Source organism: Silene latifolia, chromosome 10 (assembly GCF_048544455.1).
Source record: "Silene latifolia isolate original U9 population chromosome 10, ASM4854445v1, whole genome shotgun sequence".
Taxonomy (NCBI): Eukaryota; Viridiplantae; Streptophyta; class Magnoliopsida; order Caryophyllales; family Caryophyllaceae; genus Silene; species Silene latifolia.
Genome location: NC_133535.1, coordinates 27,008,281 through 27,022,803, shown reverse-complemented (window position 1 = coordinate 27,022,803; position 14,523 = coordinate 27,008,281). Strand labels below are relative to the sequence as shown.

The 14,523-nt window shown below is 36.1% G+C and overlaps 1 non-coding gene across 1 annotated transcript; it reads right to left on the bottom strand.

Moving 5' to 3' along the window:
• Positions 1-13,131: 13,131 nt before the first annotated feature.
• Positions 13,132-13,238, bottom strand: LOC141609613 (small nucleolar RNA R71). Its single transcript, XR_012527538.1, has one exon. It is a non-coding gene; the product is annotated as a small nucleolar RNA R71 (small nucleolar RNA).
• Positions 13,239-14,523: the final 1,285 nt, after the last annotated feature.

Below are 14,523 nucleotides of genomic sequence, written 5' to 3'. Positions count from 1 at the left end.
ATTGGGATTTGTGGCTAGATTGGTTGACTTCTTGTCTCCTACATTGGGTACTCCCATTTAAATCCATGTCCAGTAAGCTAAGTCATGAGTTAGCTTGCCTTAATCAATCACTATATATTAAGGACCTTAGTTGTCATGACAACATTATATGAAACATATATATCATGCAAGCAATAAAGTTTCTGAAATGTAAACCTTTTATTCACACGAAATTTAAGATCTTAATTCAAGTAAAAATCCATCTGATAAAGCCATCAATAAAACTAACAATTCAAATGAGTCATAAACTAAAAAAATGCATTATTCTCTAAAATGTTAATAACTTCAACTACAATTATCTCAACGCTATTATTTACACCTCTATTTCCAAAGACAAAATATCGTGTATATTATTATAAGCAACAACTCGATTAAAGCTATCACTAACATACACAGCCTTCAAATCTCGTTAAACACCTTTTGTTCTTCATATACTCTTCGTTGTACTGCCACAATTCTAAAATGCCGACAAACACAATTTACCCTTTATTTCTTTTTACGTGAGTTTTCTCAATTGGACGATTTTAGCTATAAGTATCAAACTCCCTTAATCTTCATAATAACATAAAAAGACATGTTCAGCCTCTTTTGAAGTGCAACGTGTCACGTCATATGTTCTTGCCACCAAGCATACCTATTTACACAATAACTCAATGAATAATAATTAATTTTTTTTGTAAAAAAATGAAAAATAATAAATTTTCACTGAATAATACGGATAAATGCACATAAATCTAAAGAAATCAATAGATATTTACCCGCCCTTCAATCTTCCCAAAAAAAAGATTAAAGAGTTATAAAACACTATTTTACAACTTTAATGACCTCCATAACTACAATCCTTTATATATAATGTCATCTTTTTTTCCTCTTTGTTTCCAAAACATAATAATAAATTCAAGCAAAACAAAAATCAACTCAAAGCACATTTTTTCCTCATTCTTATCATAAAATCAAGGTAGGTGTGAGTTTTGTTTTATTTAAATATTACGGTTATTAAATTAATTCGTGTTTACCTCTCTTTTGGTAATATTGTTTTATATTGGAAGTTTTAATCATGCATGGAATATTTTAAATTGTCTTTCAAAGGAGGTACTTATCAAATTTATTTCTTCGATCATTCAAGAATTGAGCTCATTTAAACATATATTTTTTGTTTTTCAATTAACCGAATGTCAAAATATGTTCATATACCGTTTATAAATGATTAAGACTTGAATGACAATTAATGTACCAGTTTATATAAGTCCGAGAGTGTAAATCTCTATTTTATTTAATATATTTTATTTTTCATCAATTAATATACGAGTTTATATCACGAGTACGCCTAAAACAGTTTTCAAAATCCTTCCTTCGAACCTATTTTTCAAAACAGCAGTGAAAGACGTTGCAGAAGAAATGCATCAGCAGATGCGCCTCCTGGAAGGATCACAGTATTTGTTGCGCCTCTTCCAGAGGCTGCTTTTCTACTGCTGCTCTTCTTCTTCTTCTTCCTCGAGTATCTGTTCTTTTTTTCTTTCTTTCATCTTTCGTTTATTTTTTTTATTTCTTCCAAAACTCTTATATTTCCACTTTATAATTTGTTTTCAATAATACTTTTTAATAATTCCGACCTAAATCCCTTATAATTGATATTTGCGGGTTTTCGTCATTAAGTTTCAACCCGGATTTAAGAGGCTAGATTTGTTCATATCAAATCCCTTGAATTCGTCTTTGATATATGATTTTAGTTCTGTTGCTTCTTCAATTCTCTATCTTCTATCCGTCTCTAATTTGAAGTTTGCATATAAACCCATTTCCGACATCGTAAATAATAACTAATTGTAATACTTCGTGTGAATTCATTTTTATTTGCATTACGACGGTTCCAATGCATATAATCTGACTAAATCACCTTCACTCGATCTATATATCTTTTTTGCAAAATAATTATCATTACATTTCAAAATTGAAAAGAAATTACATTTTGCAATAATATCACGCTAGACAATTAAACCTCACATCTAAGCACACAAACTATCCACCATAATGGAATATTCTTTGTGTTTAACTAGCATATACATTCTTACACTTACTACAAATTTGACATTTGCTATAAGTAAACTAACAACATTTTCTTTACTCTGAAAAATTCGTGCGTTCCTCTCTTGCCATAGCTTGTAAACTACTCCATAAATGACTATTGTAAACTAGTTATGCTTCCAATGATTACTCTAACCTTGACCATGTAATCATTGCAGTTCTGCAATAATATCTAATGGCTGCCTATGAGTCCTCATCCAAGCTAGAATGTCAGATAAGACTGCTTGAGAGAAGGAGCAGCCAAAAAAAAGATGGCCATTATCTTCCTGATGTTGCTTGCACAGGCAGCACCTGTTAGCTAGCTGAAAATCTCGTCCCTGCAGGTTAGCCACAATGGCCAACTTATCTTGCACTGCAAGAGAAACCAGAATCTTGTGACTAGGAACAATCTTAGGGTGGAGTATCACAGCATACCAGTCCTCCTACACTGTAGAATCCAAGAGAAAATCATACACCTTACTAGTTTGCAGCTTTTGACCAGTAATCTAAGAAGACACCAAGTGTTTTGCAGCTGGAATAGAGCCTGATCTAGCAACAAGGTAATCTCTGGCTGACAAAATACCTTTCAGACCAGCAGAAAAATGAACTTTTGATTTAACAGTCCAGATATCCTCAGTATTAAGAATATACGTCTTGTGCCATTTTGCCCAAACCCCAGAAGTTTGTTCAGAAAGCATGTATACCCAAGTTACCAGCAAAGAAAAATTCCACTTCTCCAGGTTCTTAACATTAAATCATCTTCTTTCCCAAGGGGCATAAATATTGGCCCAGGTCTGAAAGACTAATCTCCTTGCCCCATCTTTAACTCCCCAAAAAAATGTTTTACACATACTATTAATCCTTTTGGTCACATCCTTTGGCAGTTGACAACTAGAGCACCAAATATTTTCAATTCCAAAAACAGAAGCATTAATGAGTTGAACCTTTCTAGCATAAGAAAGAAGGTTAGCTGACCAATGCTGAATAGATTGTTGAATTTTTGTCAATATTTGTCACAAGGGAATCAAACATACTGACTGTATATCTAGTAGTCCCCAAAGGAATCCCAAGATATCTGAATGGGAATTGACCTTCAGAAAAACCAATGACTTGAAGGATCTCCTGCCTAATGAGCCGAGCCCCCCTCTCTCCAAAATAGATGCTAATTTTTTCAACATTAGCATGCAAACAAGACACTTTAGCAAACTCTTCAAGAGCCTCCTTCACTGCCCTAATAGAAGGAACATCCCCTCTTGAAAAATCATCAAATCATCAGCAAAAACCAAATGTGTAAGGTTAATCTTGCTACATTTAGGATGATGAGAAACTTGATGCTTAGTTCACAACACTCTAAAAAAGGTACCTGTGATACACCCATTTATCCAAGTAATGAACTAAGAAGGAAATTCCAAAACTTCCAACATATTAGCTATAATTTTCCAATGCAAAGAATCAAATGCTTTTTTGATATCCACCTTTATGAGGCATCTAGGAGAAACTTATTGCTTATTATATCCTTTAACAAGAGACATTGAAAGAAGAATATTTTAAATAATATTTCTTCCTTTAATGAAAGCTGCATGTTCATCACCAATGAGATGGGAAAGGACAGTTAGCATTCTGTTTGCAATGATCTTACTGATAGTCTTGTAAAATACAGTATAGCAAGATATAGGGCAAAAATCCATAACTGAACTTGCTATAGTTTTCTTTGGAATTAAGGAAATGATTGTAGAATTAGCTTGCTTAGACATGTCACCTGTTCTGAAGTAACTAAGCACTGCTTTGCAAAATTCCTTATTAATAATCTCCCAAGAAGACTGAAAAAAAACCAGCTGAGAAACCATCAATTCCGGAACTGCTATTGGAATCCATACTATAACAATAATCCATACTAATCAGACAACCAATGATACCAATTAACGAGTCTGACTTTTACAGTCAGAGCCCAACTCAAGAATAGTCGCAGGAACTGATGCGCCTCTTCTAAGGGACGCATCAGATGATGCGCCTGTTCTGAGGTGGTTTCTACCTCTGAACTCGTTTTGTTTTGACGTAGGCCTTCTAATTAAGTTTTAATCGATTATTATCCTTATTATCACTACTAATTCGAGGTATTTTACAATCTTCTAATTCTTTTATTCTTTTATTTTTTTTCAAATCCCTTTTTCTAGCGTACTCGTGACGTAAATTCAATTATCCATTGTAATTTATTTCTTATAATTCGTTTATTGCAATTTATTCAACTTGTATGATTTACTTCACTACGCCAAATCTGACCATCAATAACGAGCGTATCACAACGGTTTAATGCATATAATAATGACACGTAGATTACCGTTTACAAAATATTGGTGGAAACCTAGACCGCGCTAATAAGAATAACTGTTTCCCTCGAAAACCGTTGTTATTATAATGTGACAACGATGGTTTAACAAACCGTTATAAAAAACGTTTAACGGTTTCCAAAAACGCATTATAGAATCACCCTTATCAACGATTTTTAGATAACCGTTATCAGTTTAAGAAAACGGCGTTTCGAAAACCGTTACTAAATTAAAACCAGCAGCAGTTTTTGGTACCCGTTGTTATGTTATAGCTATGGGTTTCTTGTAACCGTTATCATTTTCTATTATGAAAGAACGGTTTCTCTGTACCCGTTGTTATTTATCATTTACGGTTAATTTGTAGAATTTTATTAATGTTTTGACGTTTTAATATTAACAATATGTTTAATGCATATGATATAATGGGTGCTCGAATTCTAAAGACGTATAATTTGATGGACTCACGAAGGTAATTTAATTTTCACCATACATAACACTACGCCAATGTGGTTATACACAACCTTCCAATCAAATATGATGACAATGGTAAGGCTTTTTCGAGAAATTTTACTTGGATGAGAGATATGCTTCGTCAAGGTGGTTATACGAACATTAAAAAGGTCCACCCAGCTTGGACTAAAGTTCTTGGTTTTCTTGGTTACGCAATAATCGAGTTTGAAGCATTTGGGAAGAAACTGGAATTTTTTCATCAAGCGAGAAAACTCCAGGCAAGATAAGAGGATCATGATGCTGGGGAGAAAAATTGTTCTACGGATGATGTGCTACGAGCGCAATATTTATGGATTGCAACCGATTGTGACATTAATCTATTAAGAACATATTGACATTATATTGACACTGTGCCTCGTTCATGGGAGGCGGATCAAGTGTCTCCTAATAATCCACATATTGAATTCCCAATATTTATCTCAATCGCAGGGGAATTACAAGATGATTATATTGATTAATTATTATTATTATTATTATTCTAATTGATGTTGTTGAAACCACGCGTCTTTTAATTTCTTGTTATCTGTATTTTTCTTGAATATATGCGTGGTAGAGTAGTTTATTTTCTAATTATTTATTGCAAGTTACGTAGGTTTAAAATATTTGTTAATAAATTAACTTTTACATTAATTAGTAATTAATGTTAATTACCAACGGTTTTGAAAAAAATTATAAATGTGACTATTAATGTTAAAGCATCATTTACTAACATTCATTAATCAAATCACAATATTTCATCCCCATTACACAAATTTGAAACAACATGGCAATGAACCCTAATTTTATCAACAACGAAGAATGGCTTACACAAACGATTGCAGTTGATGGGAAGGTTCTCGTCGGGCTTCCTGCCGATCAACACCCACTAATCAAAGCATCCCTTGAACATCAACAGAATTATTGGATTAAGAGGTGTGAAGCAGTCCGGCTTGTCAACCAAGCCTCATCATCATCATCATCATCTTCATACCCTCGTCGGCCACATAATACTCATTAACAATGGTTCACCTACAACCGTTGTAAATTTGTTCATTAACAACAGGTCACCTACAACCATTTTAAATTTGTTCATCAACAACGGCTCACCTACAACCGTTGTCAATCGTGCCGTTCTAACTTCAACGTGAACCGTTTATAAATTGTTTGACCATACGACTCAATATATTAAAAAAATAAATACATGTAAGATATGACCATACGACTCAATATATTAAAAAATATAAGTACATGATATGACAACGGGATTTTTTAAGCCGTGGTGAATATTTCTGATTATTCTTGATTTGACCAATGCACGGACTGTTCAGTTATTTTTTATTGAATCAACGTTGCATTATTGGTAGATGATTCTATAATTTTAATTTTGTTCCAAAATTATGGCCCTTAACCAAGGTACAAATATTGAGAGTCCAAGGGTGCAGAGGGATCGTAAGTTGACAGAAGAAGCAGAAAATAAAAGATTAAGGGAATTGCGTCGTCAACCGAGCTATATTGAAAGCGAGAAGAAAACGGATACATTATGAGAAAGGTTAAAGGAAAAATGTCATTTTCATTTCATTAAGTTCCCCTCTAAACATATAATTCTTGAAGGTACAGATGAGAATTCATCAGCTTACGAAGTTGGTTCTTCTGAGGATTTGATGGTGGGGTATATATTACCCAGATGCGATTGGTATGTATCTACCGTGAGTGAAGCAACAAAAGCTTGGCGTCAATGGTGGTTTAGGTCATCGAAGGTGATGTCGGATTTGGAGGAAAAAACTAGAGTTGAAATAGACTCTTACACCATCATTAATGGGAAGAGATATTGTCCATGACGTAGTGTATTTTGGGTCATTTAATTAATGTATGTTTATTAATTTCTTATTGGGTTGTATTTAGGAAACTAATTAAGGAAAGAAGTTTGATAAGTAATAATTTAGCGTCATTTTACTCGCACTTATATCTTATTTGTAACTCGGTTTTGATGTTGGATGTGTCGCACTTATATCTTATTTGTAACTCGGCTTATTTGTGTGCTTAATGTTGGATGTGTCGCAATTTTCCGCAAGCCCCCACTTGCCTTGCATCGGAATGCATACCTCATTGTGTTTCGTTGTGAGTTGAAGGGACGGAGAAGGCCCGTTAATTGCCTTTCATCGGATATTATTAGTTTAGCTAGTTTTTTATATTAAGGGTCTTGGTTTAGTTTAAATGAGCTTACTCGAGGACGAGTAAGGTTTAAGTGTGGGGAAGTTTGATAAGTAATAATTTAGCGTCATTTTACTCGCACTTATATCTTATTTGTAACTCGGTTTTGTGTGTTTTGATCGTTAAATAGCTCATTTATTAGTTTAATTAGTATTTAATAGTTTAATTCTATTTATCGCGAATAAATGAATATATTTGTCGGAAATTGATTATTGCTTTCGTTATTAAATCCTATAGGTACCAAAATGATAAAGACGGAAATGAGACGGGTCAAAGAGTAATGCATGAATCAAATAGACCAAGTCAAATTCAAAGTCAACCATTGACTTTGTCAAGGTGAACCCGTCTTCATCACAAACCAAGTTCCCGTGCATTTCACCATCATCAACTCGTCATTCATACCATCTCCTTCATTCACCCCGACAACCTGCAACAACGACATCAACCACTGCTCCTTCACCTCCATTTCGTACCACACATCACCATTCAATCAACTACCACGGCTGCAACAACACCGACAACCACCTTCTCCTCCATCACCTTCATCCTGCAACCACTTTACCTCCTCTGCCTCGCATCATCAGAATCAACCACCGGAGCTCCATCACCACTGCACCATCAACCCATCATCACAACAGAACCAACACGAGCAGCCTCACCCGAGCTCGACCTCGTCTTCCATTCAATCACAATAACCCATCACCTGTATCGTCTATGTTCATCACCAGTCACATGCCGGTGTTCTCACCATCATTAACTAAATAGCAGCAGCAACAACCTCGCATCAACCACCATTAACGATCTACATTCATCACCATCACCTCCACAAATCAACCACCATAGCCGCTGTTCTCCTGCACTATTTTTGCACCACCTGAGGCGAGCTGTTCCGACAACCACCATAGATTTCCTCTGTTTCAACCACACATCACCATCAATTCAATTAACCCAATTTGCGTTCTATGCCGGCTTGCCAGCAGCCGACTCCTCCAACCGGCAAGGAATACACCAAGTCTTGGTCCAATTAAATGAAGATCTCGCTACCGGTCTTGACACAGGTAGCCGACTCACCGGCATAAAGCCCCCCTCTTCAAATCTCACAACGATTGATGCTTCCTCTACCGGTGCCCCGGTAGCCGATCTGCCGGCATACAACACGCAACATTAATTCTTCCTCTTTCATGATTGTCTCGCTACCGGTGACCACCGACGGCCGCGGTTGACCGGCAGCCACACCCCTACTGCGTTTTGTCGATGTATCGTGTTTCCCCTTTCCCCTTTTTCATTGTTTTGTTTGTCGATTAATGAGGATTAGTTGAGTGGATTAATTATTATTATTATTATTATTATTATTATTATTATTATTATTATTATTATTATTATTATTATTATTATTATTATTATTATTATTATTATTATTATTATTATTATTATTATTATTATTATTATTATTATTATTATTATTATTATTATTATTATTATTATAATTATTATTATTAGAATTATTATTATTATTATTATTATTATTATTATTATTATTATTATTATTATTATTATTATTATTATTATTATTATTATTATTATTATTAGTATAAAAGACACCATTACACTACACATTACCACATTAGTCTACCATAGAATTGTAGATACCTCATTTCTGCACCTCCCGCAAGCCACCCGGTGATGATTGGGCCGCATGTTTGATACGCGGAACGATTCGTGACAGTTCGTAAGATTATCGTCAAGCGATTGCTCAAAAATTAAATGTCTACCTCTTAGTTGTCATCTACGTCCCGATACGGTCGTTTTGGCAGTAATTAGAGTACATTCGGAGTCGGGGTCAAAAACCGTCTCCATTTTCTGATAATTGTTAAATCCCGAGTCGAGAATGTTCGGAATGTTAGGATATTTCTATTCCATATTTCACAAATTTTATCTTTTGGCAAATAATATCCCGTAATATTCATAAGATATTCGAATTATTTCCGTCCTACCATAACTCAAACGCGGAAATCTTTCTTGACAGAGGAAACCTCACGGGAACAGACGACAGGGCGCTGCGCCTCTTCCAAGAGACGCGGTGGGCTGCTGCGCGCCTCTTCCCGTGCCCTTTTCTCGCATGTTTTACGTATCTTTTTCATATCTTTCCGAGATTCACTTCCAAAGAGTCTCCGAAACCCTAATTCCGTCGTGTGATTAGTATAAATAGGAGCCTTCGCTCCTCATATTTCTCACGCGAGTGTCCGCCCTTCTCTTCTCCCTTTGCATTCTAGACTTTGTTCTTACTTATTGGCGCCTACGTGCTTGAACTTTCGACCACGTAAGCTCGGATCTTTCCGGGTACCAGCCTCTCCGTTGCATGACCGACCAATTTGACCAACTACACTCAATCAACTTAATTAATCAATCGTTTTCCTCTTACGAGGGCACTTTCTTTGCATTCGCGTCGAGCATTCACTAATCGATATCTTAGTCCTTCTCGTTTCGTCAACATGTAAGTCTGAGGGTGTATAATCCTTATTTATTTATTGTATTTTACCTTTTCGTATCATCAATTGTAAGATTTACGTCGAAAATACCGTTAAAATCGATTTCTAAAACCCTTTGTTAAAATCTGTTTTTGCGGATTTTCAGTAAATAACCGTCGAGAAAGGACGCAAAGAATCGCTGCGCCTCTTGAAGGAGCGCAGCTCTCCCGCCTGCGCCTCTTCGTGAGGCTGCCGCAGTTCCTGCTTCCTTTCTTCTTCGTTTGTCCTCTGTAATTCGTATTCAAATCTTTCTTTTGCTTGTTTCGTCTGTTAATTCTTCGTCGTAATAGTATATAATCCACATGTGTTATAGTCATTCATCATTAGCATGTTTTAATTCATCATAAATCCGACTTAAATCCTAAATAATCCGATATTTACGGGTTTTCGTCATTAAATTCAAACCCGGATTTTAGAGATTCAATTTGTTCATATTGAGTTTCTGGAATTCGTCATTGATATAGTTTAATCTGTTTATTCGCATGTTCGTCGCATATTCATTGTATATCCGTCGTATTTAGTCTAATTGACTTATTTCAATAGAGGACTCATTAATATTTTCATCATAATTTCATGTAAATAATCCGTTTCCGATTCGTCCCATCCATGTTTATCGCTTTTATGACCATCATTCACATGTAATTAACCTGTTAATCACTTTCATCCGAGTAAATATTATCAATCAATCATTAAATTCACCAATCAACATTAACGATTTGCAGTTCCGGCTTCACAGCCAGAACTCACCCTTGGAACAGACGCAGCAACTGCTGCGCCTCTTCCAGAGGGCACAGTTCCTGCTGCGCCTCTTCCAGGATGATTTCTGTCCCTGAACTCCGTTTCTGCCTTGACCTGATTTAATTAGCTTACGTATTAATCTACTACTAATCGTATTATCACTTCTGTTCTGTTCGTAATTCCTTCTTTTATTTCTTTTTCTCAAACTATCCGTTTTAAAGGTATTTTCGTCATAAATCGCCTAATCCAATGTAATTAATGTAATTTTCATTTTTGTATTTCTTTTATTGTATTCCTTTCATTTGTATGCCTTCACATGTAATCAACATTAAATCCTACTTCGACCCAATTGTTTGCTAATTAATTGTTCACCGACTTAGTATTAATTCTCACATGCTAGGATTAAAACTTGGATGTTGCATTGCATGCATATAGCCGACGATATATCAAGTACGAATAACTTCCCTAATCATTAGTAGAGGCCGCTATCGAGGCGGGCGGGATTAGGTGTTCGATCAAAAGAGCTTCCTAATACGTACCCTCACCTCTTACTCCAGATCTCCGTGAGCACCCGTGTTCATTGGCATCCACGAGAGTCATTCTAGACATAGAATGCTAAGGGTAACGATTGCTTAGTGTTCATGTCACTACTTTGTGTCTTGACATGACACGAGGTATTCGAACGGTTCCAATTTCCCATAAAAATCGGTGGCGACTCCATACAAAATGCAAACGCTTGTTTTTCGACCTTCACCAAGCGCCCCCGTGGGCGGCCCGCTTTCCACAAGAATTAGACTACCCTAGATTAGAATACTCTCTCTCAATTAGATTAGAAATTAGTCTCTCCATTTGTAATAAGAACCCTAATTTTCCTCTCTTATTAATTTATCATTAATCAAAGTCTTTATCTTTCTTCATCATCAATTTTTCTACTCTTTAGTTCATTTGATATTCACAATTATCAATAGTTTACATTTAGTTTAGTGGGTTGTAATTTGAGGGAAGAAGAGATTCATTCCTCACTATTTTCATCCAAGTTTCCATCTTTAAATATTATTGGTATAATTCTCTTCTCAATTTCATTGCTTTCTTCATTTGTTTACATTTTCTCATAGTTTGATTAGTATAATCTCCAACATGTTTTACTGTGTTTATCTTATGTTAAATTTTACACCTTTGATTGTTGTTATGGCTCATTTGTTTACACGTTGATCATTCACTTAATTTACTTCCTCTCAATTGTTTACATGTTTATTGTAGTTTAATTACTTGTCTTTATATTATGTTTGTTCTTGTTATTTTCATGATAAAGTTTCCATCTTTTGTTCTCAATTTCATAATCATGTTTGAGTAGTGTAATTGCTTGGGTGGAAGGGTAATCTTGTGTGGTTAATAGGAGTAGATTATTGGCTTAAACAAACAAATACTACAAGGGTAATTTCTCTTCTAATTGTCATGCATGCTATGTGTTTGTGGAATTGCTTAAATGAGGGTTTGAGTCTCTTCCACCATCTTATGTCTTGTTAAGTGAGAGCTTAGCTTGCGATTAGATACTACATGATAATTAGGGGGATTTAATTAGTCTTAAGTGAGAGCTTAAACTTGTTTAGCCTTGGATTAGCCTTACCTCGAGAGAGGGAGATTTAGTCTTGATTTTGCCTCGATTATTTGTTAACCTTCGCCAAGTCTCGATGTTTATCCACATGAATGAACCCGGCCACCCTAGCTTTCTTAATTAGCATATTAATCAATTTGTCATCGCTTGCTTTAGTTGTAGTCTTGTTAGCTAGTTTATCAGTCATTCAACATTTGCTAGAACTAAACTAGAAACAAAACAATCAATTTAAGAACCACAACCACCGTCTCTTAGGATCGACCTCCTTACCCTACTACATTTATTGGTTGGTATTGAGTTTTACAAATTTTGTTTGCATACCAAGGAGTACGACAAACTTGGTATCAAAATGGCGCCGTTGCCGGAGACGGTGATATTGGATTAGATTGATTATTTGTTTCTAGGCTTAGTTTGTTTATTTGTTTGTTTTTCCACCCTTGTCCTAGTGCATTCATTGCATTAAGACCATTTGATCTCTTTTTGAGTGTTTGTATAGGTGTAATACCGGCTCTCTTGTCCTTCTTGATCGAGAGATTGAGAACTCTTTCCGGGTAAGAAGATGGTTAGCACTATCGGCTCTAAGGAGATCTCCACCTTCACTAAACCAACTACAAATATATCCATCTCCACCACCAATTCTTAACCAATTCCTTCACCAAACCACTCTCCTAATCACTCACCCACCCATTCACAACATTCAAACTCACCTAGCCCACCAAATTCACCAAGAACCACCTTTGTTGATAAAGAAATGAAGGACCAACCAATGGATTACTACCATAGACCGGATCCTAATCGGTCTTACTCGACAATCAACTATGGAGTTCTTGCTCCTAATACTTTTGTGCTCCGTCATCATACAATCTCCTTTATTCAACAAGATATCTTTCATGGCTTGAAGAATGAAGATGATCATGAACACATTGTATTATTCAACGAGAAAGCGGGTATGATCAAGTATGAGGGCCTCATGGAAGAGCAAATTCTTCGTATGCTCTTTCCTCTCTCCTTGAAGGATAATGCTAGAAGATGGTTGAATTCACATGAACCGGGTACTTTCACTACTTGGCAAAGCTTGTCAAGGGCTTTTATCAACAAATTTTACCGTCCTTCATGAACCGCTAGAATAAGACATGAGATCCAAACTGTCAAGCAAAAGCATCGTGAAACTTTAAGTGAAGCATGAGAAAGATTTGGAGACCTTCTTACCTCTTGCCCACATCATGGAATCCCCTAGTGGATGACAACTCAAATCTTTTTCAAAACCCTTGACCAAAGGTTTAGGGACATGATTGTGGCGGCCTCCGGTGGTAACTTTGACAAGATGAAAAATGCCGAAATCACGGAGATGATCCAAAATATTTCCGACTTGGAAATTAGCTATGGAGGTAGAGAAGGTGACTACGGAAGAGAAAATGAGTCTAAGAGTTAAAGGCTTTCAAAGCTAGAATTGAAAAACAAGGCCAAGTTGGAAGAACTGTCCAAGAGATTTGATGGCTTTTTGGTGGAGAAGAAGCATGAAAATTCTTATCATGAAGAGAGACCAACTTACCCCATGGTCTACTATGTTCAAGAGCCTAGGTCACCACCAAGGACCTACTCTCAAACAAGTTCTCCTCCAAGAAACTATCATCAATATGCTCATACTTATGAGAATTGTGGTGGTATTGGGCATTCTTATAACACTTGCTCATACTTTTCACAACAAGACCCATACCCACAAGAACCTTATGTTTTACAAGACCAACAACTTCACCATTCCCAACAACAACAAAGTTCAAATCCACTTCCATTCATTGAACCACCCAACCCCAACCCCTCCATTGAACAAATGTTGAAGAATATAGAGCGTAAAGCGGAACAATAAATCAAGCTTCTAAGAGAGGACCTCACAAATGTCCAAGCTCGTCAAATGACATTTGATTCTCACATGGCCAACCAATGGACTTCTAACATTCAAAGAAGCCCACATTCTTTACCAATTCAAGAGCATCAACAAGTGTATTCGGCTACCATGAGAAGTGGGAAATAATTAGGAGGGTTGATGAGGTTAGTGGATAATGAACCCCAAGATGATGAGCATTTTGTCTTGGAAGAAACTGTGGTTGACCAAGTGGTTGATAGGGAATTCTTGATTGGTCTTGAACCAAATGAAGACGATGAACTTGGCCCTCCCATATGGGACACTTATGAAGATTCATTGCAAAATGATAAGTGTGGGAAGGGAAGTTATGAAGGGCTTGGTGCTCCTATTTGGGATGTCGATGATAATGAGGAAGACCCACCACTGCCACCTCCTTCCGGAATCTTTGAAGAGGAAGTGCTTGTCAATGACAAGTGTGGGGAAGAAGGAAAAAGTTGGGAAATGGAGGTTGATGAATTCGAACTTGTCATATTGGGAGAGTTGAGGAGCCATGAGAAAAACTACGACACTTGTAGTTTTGACTCTAGCTTGGAGGAAATTGAAGCTCTCATCTTTGGTAGTGATTCGGTTCAATTGAAGAGTCAAGAGAAA